We start from the raw sequence: 16,432 nt of genomic DNA, 5'->3' as shown, positions 1-16,432 counted from the left end.
GCACAGGGTACTCATATTAGGCCAGCGGCATGCTGGTATGAAGGGCTACCAAGTTTGTTCAAATGAATGATCTTGACCGCCATTCAGGGGTCAAATTGGCTAAAATCTTTAGCTAATAAGCTAACAACTTCTTGTTTATAGCTAAGAGGCTTAGAGACCTGATATTGGACACCATGTTTATTAAAATGAATTATCTCGATCTTCATTCAAGGTAAGTTATCAAATATATCACAACTTGAACTTCTTATTTCAAAAGCCTTAGTTATTCAATATAAAAATATAAAATATTAATTAAGTTGCATTTTCAGCTAATGGAGAAAATTTTGTTTGTTGTCCCTATTTGATATTCAATCGTTTATAATCCGTGTTTTGTTTTAATCAGAACTTGGTACATCCAAATATCACATAAGCTGTTGATAGGAAGTAAACTAGAACACCAACCATTTTAATTAGACAAATTTGCCTGAGAAATTGAGCCCGCCATAATATCTTATTGTACGGCTATATAAACATGATATTGTCCCTGGTACTTTTACCAGTCACGGCAACTCTAAGTTTATCTACTAACGTCATATTAATAGCAGTCATTCGGAGTCGTTGTAGCAGCTGGGATACAACAGACACTATAGTCTTTGTTCTAACGACATCATACTGTATACATGGAGTGTTCGGTCTTATTGGAGCTCTCACACGAAATGCTGATGTTTTTGATCTCTTTCGGATTCTCTTTCCCGATTTTGATGACCACATTTTACCATTTCCTGTTCAGAATTGCTGTATATTCTCTTACAAGGTTTAAGACTATCTGGTCAAAGCACCGTGTGGTGACAAAGGTATGCATTACTGTGATTTTATTACACAATCAGTCATTCCGAAAGTATCTCAGCTTTATGGTGCAGGGATAGGAATGATACCACTTCTTCGGCTATTATCGTAAAAAGGACTAAACTGGTCATCGCATGTTTTGTATAACATGGTTTGCCAGACCATATGCGGAACACTTCCTGTCTTGTTTTTTTTTTCTCTAAATCTTGTGACTATATACGGACTTTACAAAGAGAAGCACAAATCTCGTCTGAATTACGTAATATAAAAGGATTAAAGAAGCATAAACATTCCCACAATAGTTAAAATTAAACATATTAATAAGAGGATTTATATCTGAGATGGATTTGTCACTAAGGTTTTGGACGAATACATCGCGAGCGCTTTTTGTGATTGTATACTGACCGTGACGCGCTGGGTAAACGACTGATTTCCTTTGATATCCTCCGGCGCAACCTTTGATGTAGCTTGCGGGTGCAAGGCGTACATATTTACTTTCTGAAGCGAGGCGTCATTTCATGAAATGTATTTTTCTTTTATGAAAATTTACGACATTTCTTCTAAATCTACCATCCTTAAAACAAGGATTAGACATCGTGAAATATATCAAGATTTAAATTGGTATTCCGTTTGACCCAAAAAGACAAGTATTTGTTGAAAAAAATGTTTTTTATTCCCGGTTCATAGGCGTCTCACACGATGTTTGGTAGCGTAAAGAGACAAATCATTCTCAAACATATCACATAATCCAGTGATCCATGTCATATTTATGGATAATATATATGTCATTAGAGTAATACAACCTAGAGTGAATTCCATGAGCTGTAAACCCTTTGTGACGTTATGACTTAACGTCAGTTAACAATGGCGTGACGTCAGGTTGCGATGACGTCGTGCCAAAATGACGGCCTCCACTGGATTTTTGAAATATATATTTAGACAATGAGGTTTTTCGAAATGTAGGCTTATAATATGTTATAATAATTATAACAAATTGTTTTCTCTAATTCTGAAGCATAGTTTGCGTTCTATGATAATTAATTAAAGCATACTTATATATAGCTTGGATACGTTTCTTTGCTAACATTTCGTATCAAATCATGGCTAACTTTCATTTGGGAAAACTTCATCATTGCTGTTGGGATGCACAACTTTAAAGACATACATGTTATTTGATATTTTATTTATTTCCTATTTCAATTTGATGTTTATTTAATTAAAATTTCAAATTAATATTTATTAATTTCAAATTCTAGTTATTATATACATCTTTAAAATTATATTTTGCTTTATTTAAAATACTGTTTTGGTCATCTATCAAATCATTCATACCATAGATTTGAGTGTCTCTATAAGTAAAACATACCTTGATTTGATCAAGTATTTAGAAAACTTTTTTTTTTATTTCTACTTTGAAAATGGACCTGAATGTATGTTGCCTGTGTAGAGGTTTTTGGTGTTTACATAATTGCCTTTGTCGCCATACCCTGTACAATTAACATTGTCGAAATATAAAATCATGATGACCATATTCATTCTCCATCATAATAGGGATGGTAATTAATTACAATGAGCTATTAGCATTATGTGATATATACTCACAACAATGTATCACCAGAACATCTTGTTCGCCTATTTTTAACGATGGTCAATTAAAATATTCCACACATGCATACAACGAATGCTGTAAACTAGAATACTTGATTGAAAAACCGTCGTGTGTGTAGTGAGACGATAGCACAAAAGAGCTATTTAAAACACCAACAAAACATTACGTGTTGATATTGACTACGGAATATCTCTCGTCGATCGTCAATTATTGCCCGTATAAGGGATACTTACAATAAGCGGTATACGTATTCGCATACGGATATGTACGTACGTATAGGAATGGTAGCAACCATTATTCATAAAATATTTCATATTTTCTATTTTGCGTCTATTTTATTCATATCTTATATTGTAATTATCTCCTCTTCTGATCTCATAACATTAATCAATCGTTGTACAATGAAACAAACTATAAACGTTAATCGTATAATCCTTCTTGTTACATACCCAGGTATCACACAGAACACAGTGTGACACAGGTACACTATACACGGCAGTCACGCATGATGATCGTTCGTATTCGATTGAGCGGGTAGCCTTCCTGAGTTCATGATATGTTTATTGACTCGCTAAAGAGTTTTGTAGTACTTCTAGCATGCAAATTACTTTAAATTCGATATTCAAAACACGAAAAAACAGAAAATATGAAATATTTTAAGAACAATGGTCGCTCCCCTTCCAATTCATATTGTAAGTATTCCTATATAGCTATCTACATTCATATATCAAATTACACTTCCACGTCATTTTCTATGTATCATATATGGTGCATTTACATATATCTCAAACTGTATTCACTGAACGCCAATAACAATGGACCAATACAATTTGCTTTAACAACATTCATATGTTGCGAAACGTATTCAAACAAAACCCTAATTAAGGCTCACTGTTAACTTATACTCTGAAGCACAAGCCAACAATAATGATCAATTTCATTGTTAACTTTCAACAAGAAATTCATTCCTACTTGTTGTTGATCGATTACTGATAAAACATTGACTGATGTGTGGTCGCCTATTTGTTAAATACTTTAAATATTCAAATGTCGATAGATTTTCAGCATATTTGTTGGATTATAAGGTATGTTTTAATCTTAATTTGCACCATAGTGCATACGATGTCGTTCCGGTTTCATCCGTTATAATAGAAAACAAATTAGTAAATTACAGCAATTAGCTTGGAGAAAAATTGAAGTCTGAATGTTTGTCCTGGTGAGAAAAAACTACGACCTGTAAAGGGTTTCATATTAGTCATGTTTTACTATATAGATTAACAGATCTTAAGAATTTTTGAAACCTACCTTCCCAATGATAGAATCGTGTTATTACATCCTTATTTTCTGTTTTATTTTATTCAATCCCATTCTTTGTTAGCATGGAATACACGCCCACCCAATAAAGGGGAGACAACTTAATGAGTCATGTGTCGGTGGTATTATTTTAACTTCATTGGAAATCAAAATGACAATTAGTCTTGGCTAACAAAAGGCCTTGAATAGTCTATGTAATTGAGCTGCATTTTATATAGCCTAAAAACAGGTTTAAGTGAAGAATTAAGCCAAATAAAAGACTGGTATATTATTAGCTAGCTTTGTGCTGTCCTTGTCAACTGATCAAATTATCATCACGACCGTACATTCCATACCGATATAGTATTTACGTGTATTTTAAATATATAGTATTACACACTATGCACACACTGGTGACCGTAATATATATTACGGTCATCAAAAATGGATGCCGAAGATAATCGCTTCGCTTCAGCTTTGGTTGTTGTTTTCTGTGTTTTATGATATTTACGAAGGGATTCCATTGGTGCCCATATAATCATCTGTACCTGCTGTATCTGTACATCAATTTAGATATTTGTTAAAGCAACTAATTTTAACACACGAAGCGCTAGAAAAAATATCTAACGTGTTTTCAAAACCGGCTGACCGTAATATGTTTTTAGGATGACCGTAATATAAGACGAAATGTTTTGCTGAAATATGAAAATCTATACATGGTTCAATAACGTTGCCGTTAAGTTTATCTAATTTTACACTGATATTGACTTAATTTTGATACGTGTTAATCTTAACGTAGTAGATATATAAAAGTGCATTGTTGATTCCTAGTATTCTGTTGATATGAATCATTTTACACAGAAACATGGCTTCATTGGATTACATAATTTACAGCTCAATTATGAATATCCAGCTCATAACCTACTTCCCACTTACATTCCAGCAAACGTTAAGATAAGTAAATAACCATGTAATGCCATTCTCGTAAACGTACAGTTAAAAGTATTAACGTTAGACATAATTAAAGATTAGGTAAATATTTATGTCTATTATTTTTTTTTACATTAATCAAACACGATACTAACAATAACGTATGTATGGTCAAAGATTATACGTGTATGTTCAAAATATATTACTCTGTATGTACATGTAATTAAGATGCTCCACCGCTGACAAATGACATTTTTTCACTATCTAAAACACGAGCAGACGATTTAGCATTTTTCTTCAGTTACAAAAGTTACTTACTTTACACCATTACCACCATTGGAAAGTTGGAGCTTCTAATTTCACTTCAAGTTAAAGTTACAATAAATAATTAATTGCATCCCGAAAAAAATCCGTGACACTATATCCTATATGGAATTAAGTATTGATTGCGCATGCACCAAAGGCAAAATAAATTATTTTATAATAGTTTTTGTGTTAATTAAACATATATATACACGATTAAACACCAATTCTTGTCCAAGTGATTAATATCATTTATGCTCTGTCGGCGGTGGAGCATCTTTAACTTTGTGCTCATGTTTTATACTATAGCCTTTATTAAAAAAAAACTGTTTACATGTTTTCACACTGACCTTTACATTGTGTTCACATTTAAAGAATCAATGAGCATATTAGTGTACCAGGTAATACTGTGTAGTAGCACAAAAACTTGACAAGAAACTCATATACTTAAGATCGATTTCGTTATGGTATTAGATATGTATTAAAGTAGTAATAAATAAAAATCAATCGTTAGATAGTAAATTGTTGTGCAGTTTGGAAATTTTGAAAAGACATGCGAAAAATATTTCTGCTACCAAATAACCATGTCGTTATGTTTACTTGTGTCTATAGTAGGTACAAGTACTTTACGTGAAAAGTAATTGTCATTTTTTTTTAATTTATACCTTCTTATCAATATCAGAAACATGTTACTGTAAATAGCAATAAAATGAATTTTTAACACTCACGAATGTCAAAGCGCACATACATAGCTTTAAGTAGTAAATCGTATTTCAGAATTTAAAAAAAATGTAGTATCGCGGTTTCTATACATTCATAAACGGTGGGATTCCCGTCAAAAGTACTTACCGTTCTTGTTTATTAAAATGTCACTTTTTACAACGCCCCAACGTTATGCCGTATATCACAGTACCAAAGCCCATCTCCATGGCACGCACTATATGTAAGCGGCTGTTTATTTGTATCTAGTATTGTACAGTATATGAAGGAACATTTCAGTCTAAGTGTGCATTGCAATTTGGAGGCTTATTGGAATTAAGTAAACTCATTCCTATGGTAATTGGTGATGTGACGTCTTGTATGCCGAACCCGAGGCAGTGCCAATGTAAACCAACAATTGTCTGCAGTTACTCAAATTTATCTTTAAGTAGATCTTGTCTATATTTGTCTAAAATGGGTTTATCAACTCCTCGGTGGCTGTCATAATCATTTGTTTTATTTGCATGACACTGGTTTGGATATACATGTATTTATAGCGTACCTTCTTACACGTTCAGGGTACCTTACTTTTTCTAATATCATAGTGTTTTAATTAACGTATATATATACGATTTGGCATATCAATAACAATATAGTGGAATATGTAAATATTTCTTGGTTATTTTTAATAACTTGATTGGAAATGGTGCGGATTTTTCCTAATCCGAGATTGTCATAAACCCCGAATGATAGTTTAAATGAGTAAAAAAACAAGTGGACGATTCTTGACACAATTACCCTTCTTCATTGTCTCTGTCGTATTGAATAATGACAAATACATAAACATCAGTATGGGTCACTGTGGTATATTACGGTCATCCTATTTATCATCAAACTTTAATATTGTATTTTGATATTACGGTCATCTCGGGTATATTTTTCCAGCGCTTCGTGTGTTAAAATAGGTTACTTTCACGCATATCCAAAATGATGTCGACATGCAGCTGGTACAAATTATTGTTTATGCACCAGTGGGAATCCTTCAAAGTTCTTATAAAATATCAAAATCAGCAAAAACTGAAGCGAAGCGACTTTCTCCGGCATCCATTTTTGATGACCGTAATATATATTACGGTCACCACTGTGTACACAGTGACAGTGATTACACTAGGTACATATTTAATACATGTCCCTTTGTGGTACCAAGTCACGTTTTCTATAGCCAATATGGCGTCCCGAACGGTTATAATGACATTATATTTACACATAAAGTGTCCTTCTAAGCTCAATGATTTGTTTAGTACATGATGCAAATAATTAAGTTTTCCTTTGCAAAAAGCCTGCAATCCCAAATTTCATATTTTGAAAAACTTCGCTTAACAAAAATATCTTATTTATGTAACAGTATTTATCAAAGACATATTTTTACAAAAAATTGTCACAATGATGCTATCCTAGACATTTGGGCAACTTAAGGACAATATTATCAAAGGTTTGTTTCAGGTGATTTTAAAAAGTTACCTGGACAGAGCAAAAATAACTACCTGAAATGCATGATTATTATTCACGGAAAATTTTCTTTATGTGAAATTTGCCTCAATTTTATGGGTTTTTTTTCCCGATGAATTTCATGGTTATTACGATTTTAATGTCAAATTGACATGGAGGTATTTAATTTTACCTGTGTACAGGTTTTGGTGTTTTCATGATTGCCTTTGTCACCATGGTCTGTACAATATACACTGTCGAAATATAAAGTCATGATAACCTAAATCATTCTCCATTATAATCGAATATAATGAATTACAATTACCTTTTATCATTATAATGATATATACTCACAATAATGTATCACCAGAACATCTTGTTCTTCTATTTGTAACGAATATCCATTAAAGTATCCCACACATGCATACAACGACTGCTGTAAACTAGAATACTTGATTGAAAACCTGTCGTGTGTGTAGTGAGAGGAAAACACAAAAGAGCTATTTAAAACACCAAAAAACATTACGTGTTGATATTGACTACGCATTGCCCGTATACACATATTCATATCTCAAATTAAACTTCCTCGTCATTGACTGAGGTCATATATTGTGCACATATATATCCCAAAGTATATTCACTGAATTCGAATAATAATCAACCAATAATATTTGCTTTAACAATCTTCATATGCTGCACAACTAGGCTTGTGTGTTGTGTTATTTTGTTAGCAATGACTCTTATTCCCTATAGTGCTGCAATATTGAACGAAAATTGATAAATATATAAGATTTCAAGCAATAAACGTATATCAAATAGTTGACTGTGTGGTTTGCACAGTACTTAGGTACACTGCTATCAACTGCGGAAGAAATACAAAGTTAGGGCGAGTAAACACAAAATAATGCAGGATACTTAAGCCCACCATAGACTGTAGGTAATGGGGCGATTCCACGTATAACATAATATGATAGTACATGGAGAAAGAACACCTGTTTAGTATATTTATTTTAGTTTGATGGGTAGTAAATCCAAAAATCTAACTTGGATAGAGGTATTAGTAAGAGTTTGCAGTTACAAATTATGGACCATTCGATTTTACCTCACTTTCAGAGACCAACAATATATGAATTTAACCTTAATACCTCATTGAACACAATGCTCTTCGTTTACTGAAATGACTTCGGACTTTTATTTACCATAAGCTATAATTATTTACTTATTATTTTATATTTGTTTGTTTCTTTGTGTGTTGGGTACAAAGTTATTGTTACCATAATACACAAGATCTAGTCCCTATAATGGCCACGCTATCGTCTTATGGTCTCCCAGGGATGATCATATTACACACCAACCCTGCCCTTTAACAGAAAGGTTTCAAACATTCCATGGCGTGATAACAACTAGTTGATGTCCAAAACCAGCATTTTTTAACCTGCACAATTTAAAAAATATCTTTAGATGAACTCAATAGTTGTAGCTTTATAACATATTCAAATACGGCATTGCAGATACATTATACCTCCGTTCAATAAGGAACTTTAAACAGAACAAAGTGACTTTATATATCACAAAGGGAAGTTAAAGTATGTAAACATGTCAATTAGAAAGTACCACGATAAATCAATTTTTTCTGATAGATTACTGTGTATATCGGTCATATATAAGAGACCTAGGGACTTCAATGGAATATCTTACAGATATCATTAATCTTGTTGTCATACTGCACCAACCTGCCTATGTTACATGTAGTCCATCGTAAGATAGTTGCTATCATAAACTCTATATTAGCATTAGTCTATTATACCAAGTTATACTTTAAAAAATGCTGCAATACCTATATAAACGCATCGTTAAATAAACAATATTTCGTTATCTGACAAAAAAAAAAACATGAGAGTTTATGGTAAAAAAATCCGGGGACATTTCAGTAAACGAAAGGCATTTTGTTCTATAAGATATCAAGGCAAAGTTCATATAATTGTAGGTCTCTGGAAGTGAGGTAACATCGAATGGTCCATAATTTGTAACTGCAAACTCTTACTAATACCTCTATCCAAGTTTATTTTTTGATTTACTACCCATCAAACTAATACAAATATACTAAAGAGGTGCTCTTTCTCCATGCACTATCATATTATGATATACCTGGAATCGGCTCATTACCTACATTCTATGTGGGCTTAACTATCCTGTACATGTATTATTTTGTGTTTACTCGCCCTAACTTTGTATGGTCTCATATTTCTTCCGGATTTGAAATGCCGCTCCCATCCTTTCTCTAAAATAATGTATATAAACAGCGCATTAACGCTAATATATGGTTGTATGAAGTAAATATGAAAAGGTGTTGATTTGTTGAAGAAGATGTGTATTGAACCAAATCAAATGTTTACAGAGAAACAAACTATAGGTTCGTTTGGATGTTATTTAACATAAGCTTGATTTGCTGTATTAGTACATTTTGTACATACATTTTTATGCAGTGTCTGGTTAGATAAGTATAATTCAGTGATGACATTACTATGACCGAATTTTGCTAATCACATACAGCAAAAAGATTAAACGTATTCACTATTAAATTGTACTTGTTATGAAAAATCATGTTTAAATCGATGTTATCTATAACAAGTTTTACAGTAACAACCCGTTTTAAACCTATGTGTTTCGTAAGTGTGGGTCAGCAACATGAACAGACAGCACAGGTAAATCTACATTGTAAAAGTACGTCTGATATGAAACCCTTTACTGGCCGTGGTTCTTCTAACCAGGGCACACATTCCGACTTGAACTATTTCTCCAAGCTAATTGTTGTAATTTGTTTTCTATTCATAGCGGAAGAAAACAAAACGACATTGTATGCACTACTGTGCAAATTAAGATTAAAACATACCGTATAATCCAACAAATATGCTGAAAACCTATCAACAATTGATGATTTAAAGTATTTAACAAATAGGTGAACAAACATCAGTCAATGCTTTATAAGTAATCGATCAACAACAACGGGGAATAAAAGTTAACAGTGAACATGATCAGTATTGTTGGCTTGGGCTATAGAGTAGATAATAGTGTACCTTAGCACTGTGTATACCACACCATCAACTATTTGATATACGTTTATTGCTTGAAATCTTATATATTTATCAATTATCGTTCAATATTGCAGCACTATAGGGAATAAGAGTCATTGCTAACAAAATAACACAACACACAAGCCTAGTTGTGCAGCATATGAAGATTGTTAAAGCAAATATTATTGGTTGATTATTATTCGAATTCAGTGAATATACTTTGGGATATATATGTGCACAATATATGACGAAAAAAAAAGAATCCAATGTGGGGCAGTTGCCAGGTACTGACTGCTGGTCGGTGGTTTTTCTCCGGGTACTCCGGCTTTCCTCCACCAACAAACCTGGCACGTCTTTAAATGACTCTGGCTGTTAATAGGACGTTAAACTAATCAAACAAACAAACAAACGAAAAAAATGACGAGGAAGTTTAATTTGAGATCGGGATGTCTACACGGGCAATAATGAAAGATCGGCAAGACATTGTGTAGTCAATATCATCACGTAATGTTTTTGGTGTTTTAAATACATGTAACGTTTTTGTGCTATACTCTCACTTAAAAAACGACGGGTTTTAAACCGAATATTCTAGTTTACAGCATTCGTTGTATGCATGTGTGGATAAATTTAATGAATATTTGTTATCAATAGGAAAACAATATGTTCTGGTAATACATTGCTGTGAGTATAGATCTTTATACTGCTAATAGATCATTGTAAAGAATTATATTCTAGTATAATGGAGAATGATTCGGGTAATTATGACTTTATATTTCAACAGTGTATATTGTACAGACCATGGTGACAAAGGCAGTCATGGAAACACAAAAACCTGTACACAGGTAAAATAACATACCTCCATGTCATTTTGACATGAAAATCACTAGAAAAAAACATGAAGTTGAGGCAAATTTCACATAAAGAACATTTTCAGTAAAAAATTATCGTGCATTTCAGGTAGTTGTTTTGCTCTGTCCATGTAACTTTTAAAAATCACCTGAAGCAAACCTTCGATAATGGTGTCCTGAAGTTGCTAAAAGTCTAGGATAGCACCATATTGACAATATTTTGAAAAAAAAATATGTCTTTTATAAATACTGTTATTTAAATCAGATATTTTTGTTACGCTTTTTTTTCAAAATATGGTGTGAAATTTTGATTGCAGGCTTTTCGCAAATGAAAACTTACTTATTTGCATCATGTATTAAACAAATCATTGAGCTTAGAAGGACACTTTATGTGTAATTATAATGGCATTATAACCGTTCGGGACGCTATCTTGGCTATAGGAAACGTAACTTGGTACCACAAAGGGACATGTATTACATATGTACCTAGTGTAATACTATATATTTAAAATACACGTAAATACCAGTACGGTCGTGATGATAATACGATCAGTTGACAAGGACAGCACAAAGCTACCTAAAAATATACCAGTCTTTTATTTGGCCCAATTCTTCACTTAAACCTGTTTAGGCTACATAAAACGTAGCTCAATTATATGGACAATTCAAGCCCTTTTCGTAAGCCAAGACTAATTGTCATTTTGATTTCCAATGAAGTTAAAGTAATAACACCGACACATGACTTATTAAGTTATTTCCCCTTCATTGGATGGACGTGTACTCCATGCTAACAAAGAATGGGATTGAATATAATAAAACAGAAAATAATGATGTAGGAACACGATTGTTTCACTGGAAAGTTAGGTTTCAAAAATTCTTAAAATCTGTTACCATTTACATGTACTATTCTGCAAATAGCAGATCAATGATAGACATAAATCACATATATTACTGTGCAGTAACATTATTATAAATACCCATGCTTTATCAGTAATCGATCAACAACAAGGAGGAATGAACGTTAACAGTGAAAGTGATTATTATTGTTGGCTTGTGCTCAAGAGTAGATTACAGTGTACCTTAGTACTGTGTGCATACCATACTATTACATATACGTTTTTTGCTGATATATTTATCAATCATCGTTCAATATTTCAGCACTATAGGGAATAAGGGTCATGGGCAACTAAATAACACAACACACATGCCCATTTTGGTTTTGCTTGCGTACGTTTTGTAAGATATTAAAATTATTAAAGCAAATATTATTGATGCATTGTTATATTTATTCAGTGAGTACAGTTTGAGGTGTTTGCATATGCACCATATATGATGAATAGAAAATGAGGAGGAAGTATAATTTGAGATTTGAATGTGTATACGGGCAATAATTGACGATCGACGACAGACACTCTGTAGTCAATATCAACAGGTAATGTTTTGGGTGTTTTAAATAGCTCTTTTGTGTTTTCCTCTCACTACACACACGACGGGTTTTCAATCAAGTATGCTAGTTTACAGCATTAGTGGTATGCATGTGTGGGATACTTTAACGGGTATTAGTTACAAATAGTAGATACATAGAGGTGATACATTGTTGTGAGTATATATCATTATAATGCTAATAGATCATTGCAATTAATTTCCATCTCTATTATAATGGGGAATGAATCAGGTTATCATGACTTTATATTTCGACAATGTTCATTGTACAGGCCATGGCGACAAAGGCAATTAATGTAAACACCAAAATCTGTGCACAGGCACAATATATTCAGGTCAATTCTTAAAGCAGAAATAAAAAAGGTTTTCTAAATACTTGATTAATTCAAGGTATGTTTTATTTATAGAGTAACTCAAATGTGTGGTATGATTAATTTTCATATATGCCCTAAAACGTATTTTAGATAAAGCAAAAGATAATGTTAAAGATGTATATATAATTATAATTTAAGATTAATAAATTTTGATTAGAAAATGCAATGAAATTAACATCAACCCGAAATAGGAAAAACTGGCAAAACAAATAAAATATTAAATAACATGTATGTCTTTAAAGTTGGGCATCACACCATCAATAATGAATTAATCTCACATGAAAGTTAGCCATGGTTTGATACGAAATGTTAGCAAGAAACGCATTCAAGCTATATAAGTATGCTTTAATTAGTTATCATAGAAGGCAAACTATGCTTCAAAATTAGAGAAAACATTTTGTTATAAGTATTAGATAAACCTACATTTCGAAAAATCTCATTGTCAAAATATCTATTAAAAAATCCAGTGGAGGTCGCCATTTTGTCACGACGTCATCGCAACCTGACGTCACGTCATTGTTTAGTGCCGTCATAACGTCACGAAGGGGTTCCACCAGATGAAATTCCCTCTAGGTTATATTACACATATCTAAAAATAGTACATGGGTGATGTCACTGGATATCAGGTGGATTGTGGGATATGTTTGATATTGTCACTATACAAAACTAACAAAGATGTATTTTAAGGATTTATAATTAAAAGGATTTGTCACTTTCTCTTTACACTTCTAAACACCGTGTGGAACGTCTATGAACTGGGAATAAAAAAAAACATTTTTCTCAACAAATACTTGTCTTTTTGATTCAAAAGGAACATCAATGTGAAGCTTAATAAATTTCACGATGTCTAATCCTTGTTTTTTAGCATGGAGTATTGAGAAGAAATGTCGTAAATTTCCATGAAAGAAAAATGCATTTCATAAAATGACGGCTCGCTTCAGAAAGCAAAAATATAAGCCTTGCATCCGCAAGCTACATCAAAGGTTGCGCCGGAGGATAATAAAGGAACAATCAGTCGTCACCCAGCGTGTCACTGTCCTTCATAGTTAGGGGAGCCTCCTTTGCAGTAAATTCATTAGATCTTTCTGATTCCTAATTCCGATCTCTGGGTCGTTGGAAAAGGGATGCCTTTAAAGTTCACATTCGTCCATAGGGATTGGCAAATAATCCTTAATGTAAGTTAATTTGTAGTTGTTGGTCCCCTGTTGATGTATCTGCCTATGCTATTACATTGCTGGATATTTATCATAAGTTACTTCTGTTGTGCCAATTTGTGGCGGTACGCCCTAGTTCTGTCTAGTGCTTGATTGTCATATATTTGTGTAATTAGTTATATATGAAGCTTTGTAGCAACTATCAATTATAAAGCCGCGCCTTCAATTATAACCTTTTTTGTAAAACCTTATTTTATTGAATACTTGCTTTGAATGGTAATAATTAGTATGAAACTTTTATATAGAGATGAGCAATGGATTCGCAATATCCTTGTTATGTTATTTCATTGAGTGAACAGAGCTTGCCGCCAGTCAGTTTGTGGTGTTTAGCACAAACAAGGGATGTTGTTGCCTATTGGAAAAAGTGGAAAAAAGAGTTTTCACTGTTGACTGATAAGGCATTAAACAACTATATACTTTAATGTGTAATATAAATATCAGTGAGTCACAGACTGATTTCTATAAATGCATAAAAATACGGAGATGAAAGCGTATTTATTACTTCTCTGAGTTATCTTAATTAAATTATAAGCATTATTCTCAATATCTTTTGAGTTAATGAAGTCATAGACAAAAAATGGAATTCTTATCACTATCTATACTTCAAAATAAGGAAGTTTTTACAATTATATGTTACATACTATAGATGATTTTAAAAAGGAATCGTTATAAAGGATTTGTTAAGCATGCTACATGAAAAGAGTTCAAGTTGTACAAAACCAGTAAACCTTTATTTCAGCATTTACTTCAATTCTGTTCTTAAACTTTCGCAAAACATGCCTCGTTAACCGGTTTGTGTGCCTATTAGTTCATTTTGATTTTCTTTCTGATTCCCTACGCTAGACAGTATTATTACCTTAGCACCGTCCTGTGTTTGGGCTGTTGGTTTCGATTTTTTCAGCCAAAACAACCGTACTTATCCATTTACATGTACATTATGTACCCTTTAGTCCGCGATATCAAATATCAAACGATTTAAAATTTGAAATTGACTGAAAAGTTACCATCTTGCAATTAAGCTTGCAATTAGTTAAGCACCCATTGGGTCTTTCCTAGCGTTAGGAAGGGCGTAACAATATTTGTAAGATCGAGGATCACCCTGTCATTGTATTGTCTTTTTTTCACAGCACTAGATCAAGTAATGTAATGAAGTCATATACGTCATTTAATGAGATTAAATTAATTAATCACAAAACATCACATAGTTTTCCATACGACAGATGTACATTAAACGATCTTCGGGGATCTCTTCTACTACCCTTTTATTTGAATAATGATTTATTACCTCTTTCTCCATATATTTGACGGTCTTAATGTCTGTCTTTGAAATGCTGTTTCTCTCAATGTGTTCGGTATCCCTCAAAACCACTTATATTCGCTGAGATCAGACGATGTCAAAATGAAAAGCCAGGGAATGGCGGCCATATTGCTTGACGATTTGGGAAATTAAGGGTCGACACTTATACACATTTTCATTCAGATATGTTCAATTGTTTTCGAGAATTATGTCGGACAAAATTATGGAGGTACCGTTATTTCATGATATCAGACCAAAAAAATAAGATAATCTTATTAGATCTATTTATATCTAATATTGATTTAAATGAAACTGAAATACTTTTGTAAGTAAATTTGCGTTACTATTTTTAGAAATTAAAATGTTTTACAAATGCTGTACGTGTATTTACATAGAACTATATGGCATATACATGCAACAACACAGAGAATATTACACTCTAATTAAATCAGCACGAAAATGTTTTTTATGAATGCATGGCAGTGTATTCAGATGTTTTACGTATTTATATATTGTAATATAGAAAATTTCATTCTAATGTAAAGAGACTGAAACGAATTTCTTCCTCGTCTCTACTTGAGAGTTCCTCACTCAAGTCTTATTATTCCGTCTTTGCATATTACAGAGTTAGCTCCCTTGCGGGTAGGTATCGATTGTTACGTCATTATTTTGTGAGCACAATTCACGTCGTTTTCTCCGAAACGCATGACGTGACGATCTCAAACACATGATGTCAAAATCAATACCTACCCGCAAGTGCAGATAACTCTGTAATAAGCAACTTCGGAATAATTTGGTTACTGTAAACCAACTTTTATTCATGTGCGATTTACTTTCGCGAATTTCGAGATCCAAGTAAACTCGCGAAAGTTTATCTCCGCGAATTAATATCTACATCATCTGTTTGATAGGAAATATCATTCAATGGTTAAATCCGAGAATATTCATCTTTACGAACTTGTTTTGAAATGGAAATCGCGAAAATTAACAGCTGCGAAAGAAAGATGGTTTACAGTAGGATCACAGATCATCTGA

Source organism: Argopecten irradians, chromosome 3 (assembly GCF_041381155.1).
Source record: "Argopecten irradians isolate NY chromosome 3, Ai_NY, whole genome shotgun sequence".
Classification (NCBI taxonomy): Eukaryota; Metazoa; Mollusca; class Bivalvia; order Pectinida; family Pectinidae; genus Argopecten; species Argopecten irradians.
This window is presented reverse-complemented; position numbering follows the sequence as displayed.